This window comes from Pleurodeles waltl, chromosome 5 (assembly GCF_031143425.1).
Source record: "Pleurodeles waltl isolate 20211129_DDA chromosome 5, aPleWal1.hap1.20221129, whole genome shotgun sequence".
In the NCBI taxonomy this organism is placed as follows: Eukaryota; Metazoa; Chordata; class Amphibia; order Caudata; family Salamandridae; genus Pleurodeles; species Pleurodeles waltl.
The window spans coordinates 460,390,457-460,412,409 of NC_090444.1; positions in this window are offsets into that span (position 1 = coordinate 460,390,457).

Here is a 21,953-nt window from a genome sequence, read left to right on the forward strand (position 1 = left end):
GCACAGGGAAAGAAAGCCACCTGTAAGACAGAGAAGGGCTCTAGTAAGCCAAAAGAGACTAAGAGGTCTTAGATAGATGAAGATTATTCAGACGATGAAGAATTTCTTAATCAGTTGTTGCATGATCGCCCGCCACCTTATGCAATAAATGACAGTGCCCCGAGCACTAATGCGGGTCCTGGGAACCCGACGCAGGGCAAGGAAGTTACAAATACAGTGCAGACTAGTGATACGGTTTTGATACAGAATGGTGTCAGTGTACCCACTGCGCCAGACATGCAGATACAGTTGCAACCTCTGCCACAGACGTCCCAGTACTAGAGACTACTACGAGTCTGATGGTGCCACCCGATCCGATATATACAAAATCAAGGTTAGTGCAGATTGAGCCAACTCCGCAATTGCTGCCACAGCCGCAGCAACAGCTGATTCTGGGTTATAGTCCAGCGGCAGGACCTCCGTTAGTACCTGCACCAGCCACAGTGGGTGCCCAGCTGAGGAGGGGAAGTTGGTTTTACCGAACAGTCTTTTGTCACAGTTTGCAAGACTTTACCATGGTCAGGCACATCATCTGTCAACAGGTGAATGCGGGAAAAGGGACTGTGGTGACTTTGAGCCACATAGGGAGAGCTGGAGGTCCGTTTAGCAAGATGCAGATGGATTTCATTGAGATGCCTGTGTGTGGAGGCTTGAGGTATGTGTTGGAGATTGTGTGTGTTTTCAATCACTGGATTGAAGCTTACCCTACACGTAGAAATGACGGTCTCACAGTGGCAAAGCTGTTGCTTAGAGAGTTAATACCACAGATCGGATTTCCGGTCTCTTTAGAATCAGATAGGGGCAGACACTTCGACAATGAGGTGATTAAGCTCTTGTGTGCTGCATTGGACATTGAGCAGAAGCTGCATTGTAGCTACCGCCCTGAAGCCTCAGGACTAGTGGAACAGATGAATGGTACCTTGAAGTTGAGAATAGCAAAAATGTGCGCAGCTACCAATATGAAATGGCCAGATGCATTGCCCTTAGTGCTTATGTCAATGAGAAACACACCTGATAAAAAGAAAGGACTATCCCCCCATGAGATATTGATGGGCAGAGCTATGAGGCTGCCCGCAGTACCTGCAAATGCTCTTGTGAATATCACGGATGATATGGTGTTGGACTACTGCAAGGGTCTGGCTGATGTGGTCCACTCTTTTTCCCACCAGGTGGAGGCTAACACATTGCCACCGATCAGTGATCCAGGTCACACCCTGAAAGCCGGTGACTGGGTGGTTGTCAAGCAACACGTGAGGAAGTCGTGTTTGGAGCCACGTTGGAAAGGACCATATTAAGTAATATTGACGACAACCATTGCTGTGAAATGTGCAGGCGTTCCAAACTGGATACATGCCAGTCACACAAAGAAGGTGACATGTCCAACTGATGAGGAACTTGAAGTATCCGAAACAACAACTCCAGAGAAGGAAGTCACAGGGCCGGAGAGTATTCAAAGGGGAACTGAGACTGAAGGAGAGCCCACTGAGGACGGCTTAGTCCCTCAAACAGTAAACGAGTTCAAGAGAGATGACAGTGAGCCTATCTCAGTAGAGTCAGCAGGAGAACCAAGACAAGTAGAGGTTCTCCCAGAAGTAGACATATACGGGTTAGAACTTGAACCCGTTACAGGCCCTGAAGACGAGGGGGAAGGAGCAGAAGGACGTCAAAGTACGTCAAATCCTCCTGAGCTGTTTGCAGGTCCGTCAAGAGAAAACACCATAGCACAAGAGGATTGTACTGTTCAACGTCCTGAAAGGCCAGACAGAAAGAAAACGCATAAAGGTGATAACTGGCCAAGGAAACAAGCTGCAAGAGAGAAAGTGGTCCCTAGCGACACAATAGAGGAAGAAATTGACACAACTAGAAAAGAGGATCTCAGTGAAGGGGAGTTGCAGAGCGAACGCAGACTGAAAAGAAAGAGAGTCGCAAATAAAAGGTACACGGGTCCTGAATGGACATATGCAACAACATCTGAATGGCAACAAGAATTCTTAGCATTCTGTTTTGATCAAGAGGTACCAGGTCAATACTACGGCACCTCAAATCAACCTGAGAAAGAGACTGTGTTAAAAATTTAAAATTTAAAATTAAAAGCTGAAAGGCTCAGAAAAGAGACTGAAAATTACCAGATGTGACACTGATAACCTGAATTGACTCTGAAAAACGATTACGACAAGCTGCTAACCTGATTTGACAAAAGGGGTCCCGGGGTGAGTGAAACCCTGTAAATACACGCAGAGAGAAAGAGAGACTTTGCGTTAGAGAAAAAAAAAAAGAGCTTATATATTGTCCTCAAATCGTTTGTTTGCTTCATATTTTCCTGCTATCTGATTCTTTACAGATCATGGCTTACACTAGAGGTAGTAGCAATAGGGGTAAGGTGTGTGGTTGGTTAAGTGCCATCTTAGGTATTGTATATGCAATAATAATTGTAGGTGTGATTGTGGGAATGCCATGGTTGGATAAGAAAGTGACTAACAATGCTTCAAAACCTGAGACTGCTACACTAACACTGTGGGAAAAGTTTGAGCAGGATGCAAAATACTTGCATGAGGGAACTAATCCAAAAGGGGAACTCTCTACAAATGTCTTTTATCGCTTACTGAATGAGTATGTTGACACAATGGATGCGAAGAATTGTTATGTGTGTACAAAGATTCCTTCGTCAGTACAAGAAGGGGTCACCTATCATAGTTTGCCTCTAACTTATGGGATAAGCTGTAGTTTGTTACTAACAAGATTCCATGACCAGGAACATGTGCAATATTTTTATTCAAACTGAGATGTAGTGTTTTCTTTTTGTGCCTGTGTTTGAGTTTTTAAATAAGTTAGCTAAAGAGCATAGCATAAAATTAGTTAGGGGTTTCTTCGAACCAACATTAACATTTGGGACAGCTTATGCGCACCGCAATAACTTAACCTGTTTATTAACACTTAAAGAAAGGCTAGAAAAAGGGTTAGAAAAACATGCATATGCAAATGATTATGCTTACACTGCAATTAAGACGCAAGGCAAGTTAGCTATAGATGCATTAACATGTAGGTAGGCTTTGTATATATAGGCCAAAATCTGAGCACAACACTTTATTTGTGGGAACGAGTGAATGCAGGCATGTGTTTTTGTTTCAGAGTAAGTGGACATTCATGTTAAATGGACAGCATCCAGCAATCCCTGGGATCTATTATATATGTGGACTTAATGCTTATTACCGTCTCCCTAAGGGATGGTATGGGACATGTTACTTGGGAATAGTTTTCCCGAAGATTTACCAGATTGATGACTTAAAACAAATACCTAAAATGTCTGAATTACAACATACTAGACAAAGGAGAGAGACAGCGGCTTCTGTCGTTGGTGACATATTTGGAGCCATAATTCCTTCAGTAGGGGTTATTTTAAACTCCATAAAGATTCGAAAGTTGTCTACTATTGTGGGTAACATGCTGACAAATTTTACAGGGGCCATACTCCTGATGGATACTGAACTTGCTGCGGAAAGAGCTATGACTCTTCAAAACCGGCTTGCTTTAGACATTCTTTTAGCGAAGAGCGGCGAAGTCTGTAAGATGCTTAATGAGCGCCATTGTTGTGCATTCATCCTGGATAATAGTAGAAAGATTAGAAGTATGCTTACTAACCTAACAAGAGATAGTACAGTTTTGAAGGAGCTGAAGGAACCTGGAGTTTGGGAGAAAGTTGGAAAAGGAATTGCCAGAGTAGGGAATTGGTTTAGTAATATTTGGAACGGGGTACTTGCAAAAATATTCGGGGGTCTACTAATTGTTCTAATTTGTTTATTGGGTTTATGGGGAGCATGTAAAATTAATGAAAGAGTTAAAAGAAATTTGACAAAACGAAGCAAAAGAAATGAAGAAAATGAAAGGGAGAAAATGTTCAATGAAATTTGGGAAAGCTCACACAAAGGGCAAGATGTCAAAATGTGCATTATGCGCAAGGTGAAAAATTAAAGTGAGAGGTTGAAAGGGAAAGGTTCGTGTGATGACTTTTGTCACCAGAGGAGGGACTGAGAGAGCGTAGCTTATATAATTTATATTAACATGAAAGGTTTATGAACTAATGTGTGATAATGCCGCTTAGAAGATGTGCTAATGTATTTTGCCATAACGTGCGTTGAAATGTGCCCACGGGGAGTGGCCGCCAATGTATACGGGACTAATAATAATGACTAATAATCATGAAATGTTTTATTAAAAATGTGATTTTATACTAATATTAAAAGAAGATGTACTAGACTTTTGCTAATAAATCATTAGGCCTTAGTTAGCATGAGTCGAGGCCTAGCTGCCTGATTCTCATATTAAATGTATTTTTCCTAGTTTGCAATGTGCTGACTTGCTAAAGGACATGAACTCTTGTTTTTTCCTTCAAACTAGAAGCTGAATGTAACTATAGTAGATCCGTTCTCATGAAGTTCACCATGCTTGTAGAAATGTATTAACTAAATGCAACAGTGAAGATTCATGCTAAGCACAAGGTCGCCCAAACCGGTACAGACAATGGAGCCACTGACCGAAGATGCGCAAAGAATTACAAAAGGATGAAATCATACCGGACATTCTACCTCTAAAGACGTCAATCATATGGACCAATAAAATGCCTGAGAACTGATGCGGGGTGAAAATTTCAGTGACATAATGTAAATTTAATTGGTTAAAGATAGTGGGGTGCAACCCTTTTCCAATCAGATTTTAGGGGAATGTACAATGAAAAAGGGATAAAAACCTATGTCACAGGGAGTTACTTAGATTGGTTAGGGAAATGCTGATGATATGATCCAGAAACTTTGTCACTCTGTTTGGTGACTTGCTGATTTATTTAGAACCATCCTTGTCCTTAGATTACCCCTTTACACTTTACCTCCTTATGAGGGAAGTGCCCTTTTCCTGAGAGTTGAATTCCCGATTGATGGCGAATCAACTGAGATCCTGAAGACGAAGACCGAACCTGCTTGCTGACTCAAACTTGGAGGGTAACTATGACAATGAAATTGTGATTGTCTGTTTACTTTTCCTTTCTAGGAACCAACTGCTTTTCTTTTGACAGAGACCTTAGCTAGATGTTTTCCAAATTAGTGTTCTAAATTATTTAGCATGAAGCCCAACATGCCAATGCTAATTAGAGGTTAGTTGAGAGGGGTTCACCAAACTGACACAAATAGACAAATGACTGAATCAATGCTTTGTTGACGGTACTCTGTTAAAAATAGCATATGTTCACGCCTTGCTATGTTCTAATGTTTGTGATTTTTGCTTTGATGAAATTCTATCAGAGTTGACACATTGTGACAATGTTATTGTGCCTATTGGTTTTGAGATTAATAAACTTGCTAGTAGTATTGTAAGAAATAGGGAATAAATATCACTAAAATTTTACTAAACTGGTGTGGTTATTCATGACTGAAAGGTCATGGTGGTGTCTTGAGTTTAATTAAATGTCATTGACTAAGGTAAAGTGCATTGTTGTGATAAATATTGATGACATTATTGATGTATTGATTGACATGTTGATTAGTTATCTCGTCCTAAGGTGTCTCTCAACAGGGTCAAAAGATTCATTGACCTAAAACGAGTCCCAATGTGTAATAATTTATCATAAAGGGACGCGTTTGCACTATCAAAGATGTTCCGCTTCCAAGTTCTAAAGATTATGTCAGATCTTTTTTAGGATTAGTTGAATACTGTGCTAAATTTGTTCCATGATTTGCTGACAAAAGTTTTCATTTGAGACAACTTTTGAAAAACAAAGTCAAGTTTGAATGGTCTAAGGAATGCCAGGAAGAATTCAACCGCATCACTTCAAAAAGTGATAAAGTTCAAAGCTTGCAATGTTTTGATCCTAATTTGGATAACTGTATCACAACGGATGCCAATGGTAAAGGGTTGGGTGCGGTGTTAAGCCAGAAGAATAAGGCTGGAAAATAATATATAATATCTTTTGCTTCTACAGCTTTATCACCAACTGAGGAAAAGTATCCCACAATTGAGAGGGAAGCATTGGCATGTGCGTGGGCTCTGGATCATTTCAGAGTTTTTGTGTGGGGAAAACCAGTGACAATTGTCTGTGATCACAAGCCATTGGTGAAATTGTTGACAATGGAAGGAACTGTGAATGCTTCAGCGAGGATTGCCAGATTGTCAATAAGGATGCAGGATTACATATATAAACTGTTATATTTAGCTGGCAAGGACAATCCAGTAGCGGACTTTCAATCTAGAATGCCTACTGAATTGGAAGAGTGTGTGGATGAAATTTGGCATAATTTTCAAGTAGCCTTTGTACATGCAGATGGTAGTCATGCTGTGTGCAGAGAAAAATGGATGTCTCAATACAATAAGGATACAGTACTGATCGATGTTAGAAATTTCTTGCAAGGAAATTGGCCTGATAAAAGCAAATTGCAGGAAGAGGTTAAGCGTTTTTGGGAATTGAGATCGCAGTTGTCTATGGAGAATGGTACAATTATGAGGGGTGAGAGGATTGTTCCTCCCAAGAGCTTGAGGGAAGTAATTGTGGATCTATGCCATGAAGGACATTTTGGCATTTTAAAAACAAAGGGTGTGGTAAGGAGTTTATTTTGGTGGCCAAATGTGGATGTTGAGGTTGAAAGGTTTGTGAGGAATTGTTCCAAGTGTTCAAATGCTGCCAAGACGTTACAAACATTCAGACCGCCAATGATTAAAAATGTTTTGCCAAAACAACCAGGGGAATGTGTGGCAAGTGACTTTGCAGGACCGTTTGGTGATGAATAAAAATACGTAATAGTTTTGATGGATTTGTTTTAAAGATGCCCTGTTCTAGAAATTGTGGAGAAAGTAGACACGAAATATGTTTTGGAATTTTTAGATAAGGTTTTTGTGTATGAAGGTTTACCTAAGGTGGTGCTAAGTGACAATGATGTTCAATTCTTGTCCAAAGCATCGAAAGAATACTTCAAAAGAATTGGTGTGCAACATAAAACTACTTCTCTTTACAATCCTAGTTGTAATGGCATGGTCGAAAGATTCAACAGGGTGATTAAAGGAGTTGTTCAATCAGCCTTTGCTAGTGGTATGGATTGGGAAGTACAGTTACACAAGGCAGTATGGGCATACAGATTGATGAAGAATGAGGTAACAGAATTGTCGCCTTTTGTGATAATGAGAGGGCGAGAACCCAGGACCAAAGTACAGTCTAAATTGGTTGCATCAATGTAATGTTGTGCAATGGTCATTAGAATCAGTTCAGAATAGGATGAAGGAAAAACATGCTGATATGAAAAAACGTTATGATGAGCAGCATGGGACTAAACCAGCTGACATTGTGGTTGGTGATTGGGTTTGTGTTAAGAAACCGGGTAAGGTTATAAAAGGACATAGTCAATTTTATGAACCAGAGGAAGCAGTAGAGGTATTGAACAATGCAGTCAAGTTGAGCAATTGAAAAGTATGGAATCTTAAACGTGTGGCCAAGGTGTGCAGGGAAGCTAGGAGGCATAAACCTTCTACGCCAGATTTTAGATGGTTGGAAGGGGAAGAAGGTGATACATTAAGTAATGAAGGGCTATCTAAGGAGAATGGTGGAAATGTAATGAAGATAGTGCTGAAGAGAACGAGGAGATTGGTGGAAATGAGAATAGTGCTGAAGTGAACGAGGATGTTGAGTGTCATGAAAGGATTGAGGAGGTTGATTGTGGTGTTGGTGAAGTTATAAAAGGAGGAACCGTGAGGAAACCACCCGGTTGGCTTAAGGATTTTGTGTGTGGGGAGAAGGTTTTCTTGAGTTAGTTAAGTAAGTAAAATCAGTTATTGCAAGATGTTTTCTTTTTGTATGGTGGATTGGTTGGGATGTGATAATGAGAGCCTTATGTATATAAAAAAAAATATTATAAGTACAGCTGTTAGTACTACTGTTAAATTTCAATGTTTTGGGTTATTTTTTATTTCAATCATTTTTTTTTTTTTAATATTATAAGTACAGCTGTTGGTACTATTGTTAAATTTCAATGTTTGGTTTATATTTTATTTCAATCATTTATCTTTTATTATTATTTTTGTATCTTTGTATTTTGAAAGAAAAGGGATGAGTTGTGTTTATAATTGAACGCATTCCACTGTTGCTATGTGCGGTGTGGAACGCGGTTGGGGAATGAACGGGGAAGCAGTTGGTCATGTCGCGTTTCCCGCAGGCTCCAGGCAATAAAGTGATTTACTACAAATTGTTGTAAGATTTATTCACAACAAGTATTCAAAGAATCAGAGGATAGAGAGGTAAGAAGCAATGAAATGAGCTCTCCTCAACAAAACCGTCCTCAGGCCTTTGTTTTCCTTTTTGCCTTAAATTAAGTTTTCACTAATGCTTTTATACAGCAATTAACTGATCAATTTTATTAGTGAATCCTTTGGAAACACTGTCTGTTGATTTTTACGTTAAATATCCAGGCCTATATTTCTACTCTGTTTGCACTGGATTTGAGTCAATTTTTTTGATGCAAATCCAGTGCAAACGTAATTCCATATTTATATTTTGGCACTAGACATGTCTAGTGCCAAAATATTGGAGTTAACGACATTTTTTGCCTGCGGGAATCTGCCTTGCGTCAATGAGATGCAAGGTCGGTGTTACCGGGCAACAAATGCATCTAAGGCCCTAGTGCCTTATTTATCCTCCCATGCAAAAATCACGCACGGGAGGAGGAGGTCCTTAAAAAATGGCGCTAAGCCTGTTGAGCACCATTATTTAATGCCTGGGTATGGGCAGGCGTAAGGGGACCTGTAGGCAGATTTCGATGGTCAGAGACCATGGAAAATTGCCTACAGGTGCACTTCCCTGTCCCCAGGGACACCCCCACCCACCCACAGGGACACCCCCACCCACCCATACCCACACCAGGAGGTCACCCACGGATGGGGGACCCATCCGCAGGTAAGTCCGGGTGAGTATTTTTTTTTTGTTGTCCAACGCCGCTCGGGGACCTGACTTGGAGCCCCCTGCATGGCACTGGCCCCAGTGGACATGCCATTGGGACATCTGTCCCCTGGGCATGGCCATTGGGGTCGTGGGCATGGTTCCTGTCTTTATGAAGACAGGAGCCATGTCCATGGGGCTTGTGCACCAGAAAATGGCGCTTACACTGCTTAGAGGCAATTTTTTTGCCTCTAAACAGTGTAGCACCATAATTTGGTGCACAAGCCCCATTTCCCCCTAAGCCTCCAAGGCTCTGTTTGCGTCCTTTCAAAGGACGCTAACAGGGCCTTAGCGCCAGCTAGCGCCATTCCTTAAATATGGCCCTACAACTGGAGATAGGATAGATTTTGAAGGTGATGAACCTGGGGAAAGTATGTGTGCAGTAACCATGGTGGTTTGAGTGGAAGTTGTTTTATTTTCTATTAGAACTACACCACCTGCTGCAGAACACCAGGAAGTTCAGTGCCCCTACAACTGGAGATAGGATAGATTTTGAGGGTGATGAACCTGGGGAAAGTATGTGTGCAGTAACCATGGCGGTTTGAGTGGAAGTTGTTTTATTTTCTATTAGAACTACACCGCCTGCTGCAGAACACCAGGTATGAAATGATTGAACTTCTTGCAACCCATGTGAAACACTCACCCTATGCTGCTCTGTGCACACAATAAAACCTAACATTTCCTGTATACTGCTGTTTGCCACTGATCCCTCCTGCTCCTCATTTTTAGGGTCGAGCCTGCGTTGCATGCGCTCGCGAATGCGTATCGCAGCGAGACTCTTTTGTATTTAAAAAAGGGCTCGGAGCCCTGTCAACTTCACGTCAGTGTTTTTTATTGGTTCGTGGGCTTGCCTAATAAAATCTGCTTGCTTTCATTAGTCGAAGGCAGGCATAACTCATTCCTTTTCCGGTGGCTAGCCCTCCTCGAGCGCAGCGACCAAGTACAGAAAACATGCGAGGCTCGCTGTTTTCCATCGGGCTAGTGGACTTCTTTTTCTCTAATTTACGAGCGCGATCTCGCTTGGCAGAAGTCGAGCGCTTTACATAGTTAATTTCACTTTTTCGGGTTATGTACATAAATGCACTTTTGCCCGATAGGTGAAAAGTCGGGTTAGGAGTTTACAACGCAATCAGCTCTAACATGAGCAAACGCGAGACCCATTGCATTGTAAATGCTTGTTTAAAGATGTGCACAACACCATCATGCACACAGCCACAAACCTGACCACGCCTAGCCTGCCAGACTGGCACATTCTGGCACTGCCAGGTTGCTCTGGAGGCTTGTCTGAGCCTGGAGTAAGCTCACTACCTAAAAAAATAGGTGATCCTTTTTGCTATATAACAAGGGTGATTTTGATCTTTGGTCATGGTTTCTTCTTCTGCCCGGGCTGTAGAAATCAAATACTGCTGGTAGTCATTCAGTTCCTGTCCGCCAGATTCTCCAAATACCAGTGTCTTATATAGAACTTCTTGGTAACTAGGTAACTCTTCTTCTGGGAGTCACAACATAGTTCCTCATTTCTTGTCACGGCACATTACAACTACGTTTGCCAGACTGGTTTCCTGCTTGCGTCTTACTTGTTTTAATAGAGACATCTTCCAAATATCGTCAGTTGACATTTTTAGGTCTTGTTGATAGAGTTTTCCTACTATGTACACCTAAATCATTTAACGATTACATTTTTTTTGTGCCATACAAAAAATAAATTAAACAAAAAATGGCATCATGTTTTCTAAAACTTACACAAAATAATGTACTTTACCAATACCTAATGAAATTCATATTTTAGTTTAAAACTTTACTCTAATACTTGCAAGCATTCTATTCTCACACCATTTCGAAGCAATTTGTAATCGATGTAGCCACTGACTGAACTTACCAAAGTGCTCAGACTTTAATTTTAATTAATAGGGCTTTTTAAAGAATATTTAGAAATCTGCTTCTTTAGAAAGAGCTGTAACGCATGAATAAATAATAGCTATTACCGGACCTGAATTCCATCACCATTAAACAAATGATTTGCTAATGGATTAGGACATAACATTATCATTTTGTGTTTTCCATTCACACGTTTGCTTCCGCCAAAGAAAGCCCGCGCCGCCCTTTTCACCACAAACTCGTTTTGAAGTGTAAATTCAGACAAGTCTGACTTCAGTCGCTTACACGTAAGAAGAAATGTGGTATTGGCTGCAAAGGTATCAATATTTCATCAGTTCTTTGTTCGGCTCTGTTTTTAGCTCCACTTAATGGTGCACTTTACCAGGCAGCTTTTTCATACATCATTAAACAGCAGCTCTCGCACTTGTGGCCTGCCTCTGATTTACGGTAGATAGTAATGTTTAAGATCACTTTAAGCACCGCACATGCTCTCAGCTATTTACGAAACACTGTTGTGATAAACAGTCAATAGTATTCGTAAATGAGTCCGCCTGGCAGAGCTCCTTCAGAATCAAATACCACCCTCGGCCCAGCGATGTCAGTGCCAATGCTGAGCAAAACGAAGAGGAGTACGATTTCTACCAGCCTTTCGTTTAAATATCACGCTAACTAAACAAAATTTTGATTGGAATAAATTATTCATTTGTGCATTTTAAAGCAAAGCTTGCACGAATTTTTGCGGTCCCACAAAAAAGCGGGCAGAAGCACGCGCGCACCCACTTTACTGGCAGAGACTGCGCGCGCCTCCCCACATTGCCCTTTATGAGCTGTCTGCAAAACGCATGGCCTCCATTTCTCAAAACCAGGGAGAAGATATATGCAAAGCACTTCATCATAACTGTGATGAATCTCTCTGGCTGCGTCATTAGGAGATATATGATGTACATCTTCCCACAAATTGCCTAATTGCCCTTCTAGAAAATAGTTTATTGCCGATTGTGGAATAGAAAGAGGTGGTGAAGGATGATAGTCTGACCGGCTAGTCATGTGGTGTTTTTTCAACTTATGCCAATTTAAGCATAATTTATCAAATAATAAGGAGAACGAATTGGCGATAATTTTGTAGGTGCTAGTAAAATATTTTTGGAGCAGGCCAGGTCGATTATTTGTAGGAGTTGTTTTAATAGTGAGATTGGTGGGACCTCCTCTTAGGAGAGGATGAGGAAGGTTTACAATAGGAGTATATGTTAATAAATTCAGTGCAAATCAAATTGATTTGTATATTATAGAAATAAGGATACTGCGAGGCTTTACTCAACACGTGGGGGCTGAGCTGGAACCCAGTTGCTCAATTTGCATTCTCCTTAGCACTCACCTCAGGTGCTAACATGACCTAACTCCAACCAAACTGAAGCCCAGAATCATTCAAACATTCTCATTCTGCCTTATCTTTCACTCAGGCACCCGCTTCCTGGAACTCAGCTAATCAGGCATCCATGTACACACCGTAACTTACCGGGCTTGTTTTTAATATGGCCTTTAGGACCTCCTGGACGCTTGCATGGTAAATGTACCCCTGCAACGTTCTACACACACCCAGCGATCGGGTGTCCCAGTCACATGCCCACGCGCATTCTCATAGGGATGGCATCACTGCACTCTCCCTCAGGACAGTCTATGTGACCTCAAATCATGTCAAGTGATTACACATGCCAACAACTCTCACCATATCTGACATTTCCCCATTGTTCAGTATTATAAGAAAGAATTGAGCAAACACGTTTCTTCGCAGTTGAAATACAACGACGAAACTAATGTTGAGCCGCTGTATCTCATTACAAACGCACCATAAACGTGACACAATCAGTTTGCTTAATTTTGTCTTTGGTAAAACGTGTTTACCTGTGTAAAATTATTTGTAAAGATAGACGATTGCCATGTATTTGTAGCAAACATTCTGTTTTTGTCGAGTTGCAAAAATGTAATACGGACTTGAACCAAATCTGTTTCGTTCTTAGCAAATCAGCGAGGAGTAAAAAAGTGCAAGCACGTGTTTTCTCCTTGTGAACACACGCAAAGATTATTTAAACTGATTTAATTACTAATACCAATCCCTAATTTGAAGCTCTACCCTCTAATAGCAGGAAGCATGTCTTAAAATATGGGAACGCACATTCCTTCGAGCACAATAACCCCTCCCCTTTCCTTAGATAAGGTGACCCTCTTAGTGAAATTAGGGGATCTTAGATAGGACATTTTTGTGAGCAACCTAATCTCATGAGCACCATTCTATTACCTGGTTGTCATGGTAACGGCAAGCACTGCACCTAATGAATGAAATTCCTTTGGAACATTTATCATACCTGACAGTTGTCCTATTGTTAACGTTGCAAACTAGGAGCCAAAAAATGGGAATCCAAAACATGATAAAAAAGCGCACTTTTAATCAGTTAACTTTTTAAATTACAGTAGTCGCTGCCAAAGTTCAAATTTAATACTTTAAAATCGTATAGTGTTTATCGCCAATACCCCATTTATTGCCTCGTTTGTATGCCGTCTGTGTTACACTTTAAGTGAGTCTGTAGAACAAAACAAGTTGTTTCTTAAAGATTATTTACCTCATATTATACTCTTGGTAATTTGCACGTTATTAAGAGTACTACTATTTTTTTTAAATAAGAAAAACATTTAAGTTCTATGATTAAAAAAAAACATTGTTTGTGTCTTCAGCGTACAATATGTGCATGTGATAGCAGCCAGTGATAAGGAACCAGTCTCCAAGCCTGTTCCACAGACTAAACCCAAATGCATTCAATAGACAAATAGATAATGGCATTAATGAATAAACCACTACATTAGCGTGCGGGAATTACGGAAATCCAATTAGTAACCAGAAGTCATATCACAGAAACTTTTCAGATGTGTAAAAAATAGAGCAAGTCAATTGAGGTGAGTTTGTTAGGTGAAGGAGCAAACTTTGTTTCGCACCAGGGTAAAAAATGTTCGGTTAACATGGTAGTTTCAAACGTAAATAATAGAACTATCTTTGAAGCAAAATTAATGTGTTACCTTTTTATTACACGTGAAGTAAATCGAGTGCCAAACAAATACAAACGCTAGTGAGCCGGGTGAAATGCCCCAGGCATTTTATGTCACTTTCTTTCTATGGTTTGCATCAGCAGTATAAATCTACAGAAAAAAATAAGACTTATATTAACCTTTTCTACATTGATTGAGTAATTGAGTCCTCTTGATGCTCCCCTGGAACTTGGAGTGGCCAGCTGGATTTGGGTGTTCCGCTTTTTCGATTGTGCAAAATCATTTTTTTAAGGGATTACACACACAAACATTTCTTTTTAATATGTGATACCTATTCAAAAAAACGGTTTATAACCAGTACATTTACAATGCGTGTCTTCCATGACTTGAACATGTGCCCATGAATTCCTCGAGTGGATGCATTTGACCACTAAGCCCCCAGATTCATCTACTCATGTCCATACAAAATTTAATTTAAACATTCTTTTCAAATCATGGCCTACGCATGGAGGCATGCGCACGAGTTTATACAACATGGCTCAAGATGAAATCTCATTTGATTCAATCATTTTGGAGCATGCGTTTTTTTATGTAAAATGTTAAAATTATTTGCCCTTCATTTGGCTCCATTTCATATACATTTTTGAAAGAAATAAACAACTCATCCTTTATATTTCACTTGGTACTACAATATTATAGTTCCTCCATGAGCAACTGTAATTATTTAAATACATAGCACGTTTCATCCTGACTGTAAGAAACTGGATTATATTTAAGGTGGGCCAATGCCCGCCTCAAGAAATAATCACAACTCTTTTCACAGTGAACCCTTAAAATCACAGAATAAACCTGTCCCCAAGCTCCTGGTTGCTATAGCACAGAGCATACAGACATAACTTAGGGCAATATGTAATGTATATTTGCATGACCAAATCAATAAGCAATAAAAATCTCAAACTGGACGTGAAAAATAGAGAAAAATGTTCTTTAAAAAATGACAACAAATGAAGAAAGAAAAACAATCCAATAAGAAACTGGAGATATGAACTTATACATGTTGAAGTAAGAATACCACCACAAACTACAGCATGTTCTGGCGGGATGTTACAACCTGCCTCTGTGAGGTCCTTTCCTGTGACGTTCTGCTTCACCCCAAAGTGATCCTCCTTCATAGCATTTAGGGCATTGGCAGAAATCAATATAAATGACAATCGTTGTTCCTGGGACTCACACTAACAAAAATAGAGATTGCCAAAATGTGGAGAGCAAACACGCCTCCATGACTTGGGGTTTAGAAGAAGGGGTCGGACCACTGTATAGGCCTTGAAGTAGCTGTATACCAGGCTAGAAGTTGGCCCCAGAAATACCCCAAAATCTGGCAGTGCTGGGCCGACCATAGGGGCATAGTTTTGGCACCGGTTCGTACCCCACTTCCCTACTCGACACTGAGATACAGAGCTACAGATCTGGACTGGAAACATGCATCCTAGGACCAGTTTCAGGATATCACCCTTCATCAACCAGGCTAGCTTGATTCCAGTGGCACGGGGAGCTAAAGAATCTGGGGTGACCACAATAAAAAGGCACATTTCCACAGCTGTCCTAGTAAAACATATATGTGCGTCTCTATTTTCTCATCAAATAAAATAGAACAGTTTAACAAATACCGTGTGTGTGTTTATAACTGCAACTTGATGGATACATTTAGTAACATTTTTACTTAATTATTAATGTTTGCCATTAAAGAGGGACAACATATCCACTTCAATTATGGTTATGTCCTCTTCTTTTATTAAATGTAACTGTTTGAGAGTTCTTGAGCAAAAGCATAATAACATTATGTGATTCCTTGACATTAATAATGACATACACATGGACATAGCAGCTTAAGGGTGTCAGTAGAAGCCACTGTCATAACTACTGCATGGAATTTCTTCAGTGTTAATCAGAATGGTCTCCTTATATGAGAATGATCCCTTAAATTCAGATAGGACGCTGAATGGAAATCTAAAGTATAGACTCAAAGAAGGGCTAGTTGTGATGGCCTTACAAGTAGCATTCAGTCCTTAATAAAGTAAACATACTTCCACTGAGGTTGTATTAAATTATCAGTTCTATGACTGGGTACCTGACATAAGCCAATTTTGCTGTCTTCTAGAATTTGATTAATTTATTGGATAGCAGTACATCTCCTTGGACCAACCACCACAAATGACTTGCTCTTACACATGGACCTAAGGGTCTGGGAATTCCAAATGTTTGATATTGTGTACAACTTTGCCAGGAGTCTTACCAGCGGCAATTTCATTTCAGTGCATGAATCATCAGCCAATGTTCCAGTTCATCACACCACTATAATTCTAAAAGTTTTTCCAATAAAGGTCTCTGGCAAATTGTAAATTGTAGGGGTTATTCTCATCCACTGCATCTCAATTCAAAGCAATATCAGGACTTTTGCCTAATTTGCACTAACACAAGTACAATCCCACATATGTGAGGTTAAATAAAAAGGTACTCCTATTCTGTTCTATTCTATTCTCTATGAAAAGGGACTCTTGTACTATAGAAAAAAGTAGAGAAGCCAAACTCCTGAAAGCTCACAAAAGCTGAGGAAGTTGGTGGCTTTTCTATCAATGGCAAAAAAATCCATACAGTAATGGTATGGAAGAAAAGTACTAATGGACTCAGTGGCATGTTTAAATTTAGGTACTACAAAAAATGGAGTTGAATAAAGGTTTACCATGGGATTACACTATTGAAACTTTTTGTCACTGATACAAAGTGTTGTAACTGGAAAACTAACTGCATTACAAACTTTTAAGTCACCCTCATCTGATCCAGAAGCTAGTGCAACCCCTAAAAAAAGTGCAAACCAGTTTTAAAAACTGTGGACCAGATGTTCTCCCACCCTGCCAAACCGTTCTTTCTCTGCTCTATTTAGAACTGTATAGGTCACTGGAATATTATAGGCAGAGCCTCCATTGGCTCTGCTGCTGGTCACTCTTGACCCACCAGTTAATTTGTCACAGGACTGATTGGTCACAGTAACGGTGGTCCCACCCTATCAAGGGTGAGGTGATTGACTCTCATTTTTTTTGCTCATGTCAGCCATGCGAGTCTTAGAGGAAACAGCAGAGGCAATGGTAAATGGCCTACACACACAGGGAAAAAGCTCCCTGCGCGTCAGGGCAATTTACTTGTTACTATTTGCTTTGCAGGTCTCTTTTCTCTGAACAAATAAAGTATGCAAAAAGTGTGGTTTAACCATGGTGCATGCTCAGAAAGCTTCACGGCTGTAAAGGAGCCATTTTGGCAGCAGCTCACATCACAGTAATGAGATCTGTACAATGCAGGCTCAAAACACAGCGGTGGCCCTCTACCAGGGTAGTGGAGGTCGTGACCTCCACTTACATGGTGGGATGGTGAACTGCCTATGAAGGCACAAATAAGGCCATTTTCCTTTTCATGATGAAACATGTAATAGAGTGATAATATAAATCAAGTCTGAACCATGACCAATGTGCATCATTGGAGAGTATTTAAAAGTTAGTGTACATCATTTCTATATTATTTCATATTTTCATGTTGCTTAAATAAACTAAGGGCTAGATGTATCAATCATTTTTGGGATCGTAAACGTTGGGCTGTTTACCATCGCAAAAATGCATTTTGGTATGCAACAAGTCCAATTTGCGATTCAGTAACTTGTTACCAAATCGCAAATTGGATTTGCGACTACATACTGATTCGATATTAGGAAGGGGAGTGTCAAGGGCGTCCCTTCCTAATACCGAATCACAGAGGTATGAATGATTGTTTTGTGACCGTGAATGCGGTCGCAAAACAATCGCAGTTACCACCAATTTCAAATTGGTGGTAACCCATTCACAAAGAGGAAGGGGTCCCCAAGGGACCCTTTCCCCTTTGTGAATGCATGCAAAAACGTTTTTTAAGAGCAGGCAGTGGTCCTTAGGACCACTGCCTGCTCTTAAAAAATGAAAAGAAAACTTTTCATTTTTTATTTTTAAACACATCCGGTTTTCCTTTATGAAAACGGGCTGCATTTAAAAAAAAAGGTTGCTTTATTAAAAGCAATCACAGACATGGTAGTCTGCTGAGCACAGCAGGCTACCATCCCTGTGATTGTAGCCATTCGCAATGGGTAGCAAATTGTGACCTGCCTCATGAATATTAATGAGGTAGGTCCATTTGCAAGCCCTTGCAAATCGCAGTATGAAACTCCTGGAGTTTCATACATTCCGATAGCGATTACTTAATTGCCATTCGCTAAAAATCGCAATTAGGTAATCGCTATTGTGAAGAATGATACATTTGGCCCTTTATACCGCCAAGCAGAAGTGTGTAATGTTCATGTGAAAAACTTTAATTCTGTCTGAAACACTGATTTTAGGCTTCAGTAAAAATGTTTCTGGTCGCCAAATGCCAACTTGTTATTTTTATCAAGCATTCATATATGCTGTTGTGCACATATAAAGGTTCTACATTTCATGTCCTTTAACAGCTATCACATACCTGAGATGTTCATCACATGACAAGAAGTTTTCCCACCATTATGCCAGGGATAGCCAGAATTATGAAAAGAAAGGCTGCAGTAGGTTAAGGACGTTCCAGTGTTATGCCACAAATAGCCATGAATTTACCACACATGCTCAATATATGCAATATATGGGACAATATTATGCAGGAACGTACAACATGAACTCATGAATGCCCACAATATGTTGTGGATCATCCATAATTATGTCAGTCGTAGGCAGCATTTTATCAAGAATGCTTGAAATGTCAGTGACACATCACCACTGTGTCAAGACTAGCCATCAGGCACGAAGAGTATCTATCATTTTGTTACTGATGGGTCAACATTGTGCAGCGGTAGCCAGAATGTCACCAAGAATGCTCACATATTTAATTATATTTAATTGTTGGCCCACCTTTATGTCAAGAACATTCTGCATGTTGCCAAGAGGACCTTGCCAACAGCAGTCAACAATATGTCGCTGATGGGCCACTATTTGCAGGGATAACTAGAATGAATTTTGGTGCTAGGATTACTCAATCACCTGTTACTCACTCACTGTTCTTTTTTCCTTTTCACTCAGAGGCATTTCTGCCTTTCACTCTTTGCTCATCTTGTATTTTTGCCTTTTCACTGTTTGCTCTCTTGCTATCTGCCTTTCTCAGACATTTGCTTTTTTTTGCTCGCTTTTGATCCCTTTTCCTGTGCATTTTTGCCATCCCTCTGGTACCCATTCCTGTGCTCCTCTACCCACCTCCTACCTCATGCATCCACTCTCTCCTTCCCTGTTCTATACCTGGTCCTTTCCACAGCTCCAATTCCTTCCTGCTAAGCTCTGTCCATCACCCCCTGCACTCTCCTTCCTCCCAGAACCTACTTACCAGAGGGTGCAGTGTGGACATGCAGCAGACGGACACAGTGGGTGCACCACTTGTGTGCCATAGGCATGCCAAAAGTAAGCTCGTCTGTGCTTGACCACACCTGGGCTGTGCCCAGCACCATTAATCCTCCACTCATCAGTGGTACTCAACAGCATTTCTCCTGTTACTCAACTCAGGACTCTATTTACACTCCACTGCTATTCTACCACACCACACTTCACAGAAGGAGCCTTCTCTTGCACCCACTATAGCTTCACATGCAACAACCCACCCACCACGCAGGCACCGCCCACATACACCCAATCTACACACAGCACACCTCCCACTCCCACCAGCAAAAAGGCACCGGAAAACAAACTATCATGGACGCTCCTCAAAACCCGCTCTCTCAACAAACACACCACAGAAATCTGGGACATTCTGCACAATGACAGCTTCGACTTCCTTTATCTAACAGACACATGGCTGATTGTCAAATCGCATCCGACATTGCCACAGCAATCCTGGAAGGATGCAAGAATGCACAACAGGATACCAACAAAAAACCAGATGGAGGAAACATGATAATTTCCAAACAAATCATAAGCTGCACCACAATCACAGAGACCCCTACCTCCTCCATTGAGTACCTACCCTTCAAACTGTAAATTGCAGCCACATTCACCATGAATGGAATCCACATCTACCATCCACCTGGATCGCAAGCTACGTTCACTGGCAACAGCACAGATTTCACCACTCCTCTCTGTGTCAATCCCAAAGCCTACATTCACTGTGAGACCTCCACTTCCACCTGGAAGACCAAGATTACCCTAGCTCAATCACACTCCTTGAAAATCTACGGAACTTTGGACTGATACAAAACATCACTGGACCCACACACTCCACCAGACATATCCTTGATCCCGCCTGCATCGCCAGAATTATAATCACTGCAACCACATCTCTCACCTGGACAGACCACACTATCGTCCTCTTCCAAATCAACATCCATCGCAAAACAAAATCCACCACCACCACCCTGGCCAGAAGCAGCCGGAGAAGCATTTGGAAATCAACCTGGTCCTACACACTGAAGATGAACCATTTAAATACCACTGGCAACATCAAACTGCTCAACAAGTGGATCACAGATTGAGCTGAGTCCATGGCACCCTATAAACACAGCAGACATAAAAGAACTCAGAAGTAGGCAAGTTGGCATACTGAGGCACTCTGCTCAACCAAACAACACTGCAAATGCCTGGAAAGAAGATGTAGAATGAGTCACAAAGAAACAGACAAGGACACTTTCAAATCTGCACTGAAGTGCTACTTCCTGCAGATCAGAGAAATCAAGAAAATTCCCCAACCCAGTGCATAAATAACAGTTTCAATGGCTGCACAGAGATCTTCACAATCAACATATACTTCACTGCACCAGCATCCAGTACAAACAGCATGACTCCCTTGCAAGAGCCATGTGACAACCTATTGAAATTATTCAGCAACAAAATCAAAACCATCTATAACAATCTCGACCCTCAACAAAACCTCAGCATCCTTGCCTCCAGCCTACTAAAAAAACCTCTGAAACACCCTGACTGCATGGCAAATAATCACCAGAGAAGAGACAACCAACACCATAAGAATCATCCATTCTGGGGCCCCATTGCACCCCTGCCATCATCACATTGAAAGCATGTGCACCTCCCTGATCAGCAAAGTATTCACCTGCATTCTGAACACCTTAATCACCACTGCAACGTTCCTGGAAGCCTGGAAACATGCAGCGGTCAACGCATTTCCAAGGAAACTATCTGCAGACTCCAACCAAAGTAATGGAGTGAGCCACCAACAAGCTTGCCCGCTACCTCGACATCCACCAACTCCTAGACACCACTCAATCAGGCTTCAGAACCAACAAAAAAACTGAGACTGCCATCATCGCAGGAACAGACAACATCAGGATGATCCTCAAACAAGGAGAAATACTACACAGAAATCACCAAATAGCTCCAGAACAGGCTCCAAACCATCTAAAATGTTGCAGCAAGACTTGTCCTCAATTTACCTCGCTGCACCCACATCACTCCACACCTCAAAGAATTCCACTGGCTCCCCATACACAAGCACACTCAGTTCAGACTCATCACACACCTACAAAACACTACACAACCCAGGCCTGCCTACCTCAAAAACCGCATACACGTCCGCCAACCTCCTAGACACCTCTGCTCAGCCTCTCACTAGCACATGTACTCCACATACACAAATACAGAGCTGGAGATCACCCGTTCTCGTACATGTCCCGCAAATCATGGAACAGCCTCTCACAGCACATCTGAGTCTCCATATTGCCCCTCAACTTCTGCAAGAAACTGAAGACCTGGCTCTTCCCATAGTTTCACCCTCTGAGACCACCGCCTACCCACCTGCACAGTGCCTGGGTACCCTCATGAGTGATTAGCACGCAATACATATAGGCAAAACATTACATAACTGACCTCAGCAGTCTCTCTTGGAAGTTTACATTAGCATTTTTCACCGGAATTTTTTGAATCGGTGGTGAATCTTTTTAGATGAATGGAATGAGAAATTATAGCTACCAATTTAAAAAACTGTTAAGGAGCGA